This window comes from Camelina sativa, chromosome 7, assembly GCF_000633955.1.
Source record: "Camelina sativa cultivar DH55 chromosome 7, Cs, whole genome shotgun sequence".
NCBI classification, from domain to species: domain Eukaryota; kingdom Viridiplantae; phylum Streptophyta; class Magnoliopsida; order Brassicales; family Brassicaceae; genus Camelina; species Camelina sativa.
Window position 1 is genome coordinate 2,875,328 of NC_025691.1, and position 6,468 is coordinate 2,881,795.

The following is a 6,468-nucleotide window of genomic DNA, read 5'->3' on the forward strand; positions in this document are numbered from 1 at the left end:
TATGAACCAAATTTTGTTAACAATTAGGGCATTTTTGTCTAGTGGTACTATTCTTGAAATATCCCATTTAAACACCTACCAAGGCCCATCACCATTTATAGAAAAAGAAAAAGACAATTAAATTATATTGTGTAAATTTAGAACTGTGTCCACTTAGTCGTTTCAGCTGTTTGGTCTTAAGAACAGCATAGCGGATTGACTGCTTCAATTGATTATTTGTTCATATTGACCAAATAATCTTCTAGAGTTAGTTAATGACATGTTCGTAATTTTCTCGCAGGGCATATTTGACTTCAGTGAAAAGATCTCTAGCCACATTGTTCTAATTAAAGGTCTGAGATCAAATTCCATGTATAGTACGTAGTCGTAGACAAAAAGCTTAGGTCTCCTTAAGAAGCAAAGTAGTCCATAAAGTCATTATTTACCGTACGGGACAAGCAGGAATGCTTTTATGAATCAGAAACGGTGCCAAAATTAAGATGGATGATAAACCTTACAAGTTTAGGATCAAATTGAATAAAAAAAATATATAAACAATGAGCAAAACAGCACATGTATGAAGTGACACACTAGAGTGAAAAGAGGATCGTGTCTGAATCATCTTAGTTTTTCCCCAAACATTGATCTTCTACATTGTCTTACGTTTTATGTGTGCCACAATACTTTTAACCATGCTGTAGCAATTTAGTGATATATTTGAGTCATTTGAAGTATTAACCAAGGATCCCATCAATAATTCTATTAGTAATATCACGTTAATTTGTATCTAGTCCCAAGTATTAGAGAATAATATATACTCCAAACATTCTCATTCGTTAAGGCCCTCTATATTCTAATCCCAATGCATTAGAGGGTTTTTTTTGTGCTTGTTCTGTTTAATTAATCCTAATAATATTAGAATAATGTAAGCTTTATAAAATACTATTAATTATGTCACTTGACATTTTTTTAATATAGAATCTCAAACAAATAAACTTGAGAGAATGTTGTTAGTAAATTCTATTTTCTTTGGCCTACTCTCATTTCTATTAGAGGATATGGTTCTCGAAAACTAATTCTCTTACTTAGGAAATTGATATGTTACACACTTACACTCAAACTAGATTAAGACCCATGCTAGAACACGGGTTGAAATTCATTTTATTTATATTATAATTTTTATATAAAATATAATTTATGTGATTGTTTTTAAAAGTTTTTTTGGATAAAACATTATACAATAAAATCATATGCAAATATGATGGCTTGAAAAAAAATACCTATTTTGTAAGTTTTATATTGTTAATGTTTCTAGATAATTACTCATGCTATAACACTGGTTAAATTTTATTTTATACAAAATTTTGTATATTTTAAAATAAAATTTTAATATGTTGTATTAAGTTATATATGTGAAGTTATTTCAACAATGTATACTCTACATCATGACTTGAATGTCATTATAAGATATAATTTTGTAAATTTGAATTTAAATATTCAAATTTTGACCTGTTACTCAGTAAATTTTTTAATTCAATAGATATTATATTTAAAGAATAATATTACTAAAGCTTGAATATTTTATAGATTGAACAATTTATATTTGTTTTTAAAAATTCAACTTATGGTATATCCAGTCATAAAACTATTTTTTAATTATAATAAATAATATGATAATTTTTTTTTCACATAATAGACTCATATATAAAAATGAAAGGTGAAGTATAATGATAATTAACAAATTAATATGTTAAGTTAGATATCAAAAGATTTTATTTGATGAATAATTTAATAAAAGAAATTAATATGGTAAGTTAGATGATATGATTTTTTATAATATTCTCTTTAAGATTTTCGGTATAACCTATTTGTAACTAATTAATCTATCATTAATGTATAACCTATTTGTAACCAACTTCTAAAATTATATAGTTTACAAAACAATGTTGTGTACTTCCATTTTATTATAAAGGGGATAAACAAGCTTGTTCTAAAGTTCATTAAACACGTGTGAGATTAGTGGTCACTGATTCATATGCTTTTCATGTACGTTTCACTTATTTCCAATGGGATTAATTTAACAAAAAAATATATTTTTCTCCATCTTTTGTCAACTACTAATGTACGGCTTAAGATGCATAATCAAAGATTCATCAGATATCTAACATTATTCTCCATATCCTGCAATAAAGTGTGAGAAAGTTTGATACCAAAAAAAAAAAAAGTGTGAGAAAGTTATACGTATATGTATTAAGTGTACGAAAAAATGCGTAAAAACCTATATTAAAATCGAGTCATGTAAGCAATTATTATAAATAAACTACTTTAAAGTATCATAGTATAAATTACATGGTGCATTCAAACATGGAACTTGGAAGCATGACTGTTTTATAGACAAAAATTAAGGCAGCCGCCTAGAATATCGTGATGGCCATCTTTGTGGTGTCCACTACCATCCACCACCATCTATGCGACCGACTCGCTGTTCAAGTTGTTCAACAATCAAACTTGATCTTCCGCCTGTATAATGACCGTTTGGCCGATTTATGTAACCCAATCCAAATCGGAGGCTTGTCTCACATGGTCCAATCATGCAAGAGTTATAAAAAATTACAAATCAAGTCGTGAACATATATGGATGCATCAGTTTGAACAAATACATTCGAAGAACAAGTGGTTTAATTTCTCATCGAATGAAGAAATTACAACAACTTTTTTAAGGATAAGCATCGATCATTCATAACACGAACAAACGTGAAAACAAACTTTAGGGTTAGAAAGGATGTCTAAGCAAATTTAAGAAATCTTCGAAATCAATATCTGATATTTTGTATTATATCTTAGGAATGTATATATAGGGTGTTAAAAATTAAAGTGAAAACACATTTTTAAAGATTTCCTGCATTCTACGCACTGCTTATTTAGCATGTACTTTGCATTTCAGTTTTTTTTTTTTTTTTTTTACTAAACTAGACTAAGCGTATTCAATGCAACGTATGGATTTTTAATCTATTGATAATTTATTCACCATTATTTGATGCACTGTAAATTTGATAATTAATATCGGGAAGCTAAATAATTACTACATGCAACGTAATATATTGTATTTGATCTATGCATACTAAATTATAAACTTGTAAAGTTTGGTAGAATGGTTGAGGAGGAAAAAATATTGGATTTGCATAATTGCAGTTAGAAAAAGAAGTACGCATGATCACTAGATTGTGTATACGATTTATAAGGCTAACTATCTAACTAAAATAATAACCCTTTACCCGTCGTATACAGAAATGTTGAACCTAAATTTGAAATATTCCTAAAATTAACAAGTAAATACAAATTTCAAAACTTCTCTCTCAACATTCCTCAAATCAAGGTATGAGTGTTTGATAGATGCTGCAAATGAATAAGACACCATAGTTATAAATTTGAAAAAATCAAGTCGATCACATTAGTGGTAATTAAAATAGAATTTATAACATGATAATAGACAAAGATAAGGATAACAAAAACAAAAATGGGAAATTGCATGTGAAGGGAAATTAGGGCATTGAAGAGAAGGCATGTTGGTGTATTTACTAATGCGAGCATTTAGTGGGACTGCAAAAAATGAGCGCAATTTTAGCTTACAAACTTACAACCTCTTTTCTATAACCCATTTCTCTTGCTCCCTCTCTATGTACCTTTCATTTAATGCATCGTTCGCAACATATAATATAATGATAGGCTATAGAAGTATCTATCTCAAGTATAAGAGTAAGTTCAATAAAGAAGTACTTTCTTGGTCGTTTCCATATACATAATATTTGTTTGTTTGCCTTAAATCGATCACGGTGAATTGTGTATCATAAAAATAATTAAAGTTGGACTTTCATTGATGTTATTTATAATATATAGTTGTATATATATATATAGTATATATGTTAATTTCACATGTTATCACGTCTTGAAATGTCACAATATATAGCACATCCGCAATATATCATGGAGCTAATTAGATGTCAAAACACTATATGAAGAATTTAGTACTCAATTAAGGTGATATCAGCTTTCAAGCTAATAATGAGTATATTAATGCATTGGAGTGATCATACATTTTATTGACATTTTTGGTTAGGGACAAACTGGTTGTAGAATAAGAAGCAAAAGATTGAATCCGGAAGGAAGATGAAAACAAAAATACAAAACTTTTAAAAGTCCTCTTATTTAATTTATAAAAAAAAAAATCAAACACTTATCACTTCAGTACTATTCGGTATGGATCACTCATCCATTACTCCCCCACCACCTCCAAATAATTGCTCCTATATAACATGTACGACATATATATGACGCAAAATACATATTATATGACGCTAAAAGTATACTATTATATTTAAATATTTGGAATTTAAAAGATAAACGAGACGGCACGTACATCTGTGTAATTAACCATCCATTTTGTACATATGTGCAGGTCTTATTATTTTGAAGTGTGAGGAAAACGTAGAATTAATTTGGAAAATATTATTTCTATATATGCATGCTTATGAGAGGGAAAAATAAATCATATGTACAAAAACTCACAAAGTACAACATTCTATTTATATGGTCGAGGTCTATAATATAGTTACATCATTCACCAATTAAATTTTTTTTTATTGGTTTCATATACACAGCTTCATATCCTATTCAATATCTAATGTCAAAAACCTTAATCTCTACTATACTGAAATCAGTAAAGTGATAAGCTAATTGAGAGAAGAGTAAAGTACTTTTTATAAATTTTCACTCCTTTTCATATTTTTAATTATTCTGTAATCGTTAGAACGTTCTAACTTAACATGAATTCGAACACTGGCTATGAAGTGTGAATTAACTTAACATGTTTTGATTTATGATTCAAAGAAGATATACATGTTGCGTTAATTAAGTTATGGAATATCTTGGGTACAAAGAAAATACGTAAAATTATTTTCCAAAATAAAAATTTGGATGTACTTTTGTTGAGCTTTTAAGGTTTTCATTCGCTAGTAGTGGTCCCAATATGTAAAATACATGTCAAATTGATTGCTGTTTGAACATCCCACTGAAATCTAGGGTTCCTCCATGACGCCAATAATATTTTCTAAACAAATAAAAGAAACAAATAATTGTTTTTTTAAAAAAATTTTGAAAAGGAAAATAAGTTGTATAACTAAGCAAAGAATTGGGAGAGTGTGCGGCCTCTATTATAGATGGAAAGATGAGTAAAAAAAACTAATCCAATAGCTTTTGAAAATGATATTCATATTTCATAAGTTATTATAAATTGTTATAAACCAGATAAAACATGGACAAAGCTTTTTTCAATATCCTATGTTCTTTTTATAAACAGATAAAAAAAATATATAAAAAAAACAAAAAAAATACCAATAACTAGTTATAACCAACACTTATAGCAGGATATCGATAATTACTAATCTTGTATTGGTATGTAGATTGCCATGGATGGATCATTTTTTTTTTTTTTGTATAAGATCGTTTTACTATACTTTTCTTTTAAAATCAAGTACATCGAATTGTTTATTCTTTGCTTTCATAAAACGAATTATCTATTGTTTTATCATAATATAGACGGAAATAAAAATATTTAAACTATTGCATTGATCTCCATTTCATATTTCCTCGAAGTTAAGCAAAGGCCCGAACACCAAAACAACTCAACATAAATCCTATTCTTTAATTTAATTAAAAAAGTAAAATAAGTACTATAATTATATTATTTCGCTTCAATGTTGATATAACTAAAATATCATAAAAATAAAACCAATAATCAATTTTGTTTTGCTTTGAAATCTTTAATGAAGTTGGACTATCTCTCGGAACGAGAATTAGTTATGTTACTTAAAGATGTATTTATTAAACACGGAGAAATGAATGTTTTATATAAATAGAGATGTTGCATATTGATATTGTTTTGATTTATCATTTATACATAAAAATAAGTACTGTTTATCATTGTCCATACAATTATTAAAAAAAAAAAACTCGCATTTTGTTTATCTTACAGACGAAAAGAATCTTTAATAATTCCAAAGAAACTGAAGATTATTGATATATTATAAACTGAATCTTTTGATCAACAAAAGACCCTCAAGTCAATTAAAAAAAAACCTTAATTTCCTTTCGATAATTACTATACATTATTTCCCTTTAATACTTGTTTTTTCGGAGTATTATTACATCACAAAACCCTTAAAATTTTGTTTGGTTAATCAATTATGACTACTTCCACATCCAAACAATCCGTTTGCTCCCGTCCTAATTAACTTGGAGGTGACAAAGTCAAGAAATTAACTATGTCACATATAATTATATTTTTAAGAAAATAAAGAAAATATATAAATAACCCATTTTTCTCCAACTAATATAAATATCTACTACGTACGAAATAAAATGTGAGAAAAGAAGTAAAATTACAATCTTTATGTCTGGTTCTAATTAATGTTTTTTGAGATGTCAGAATAA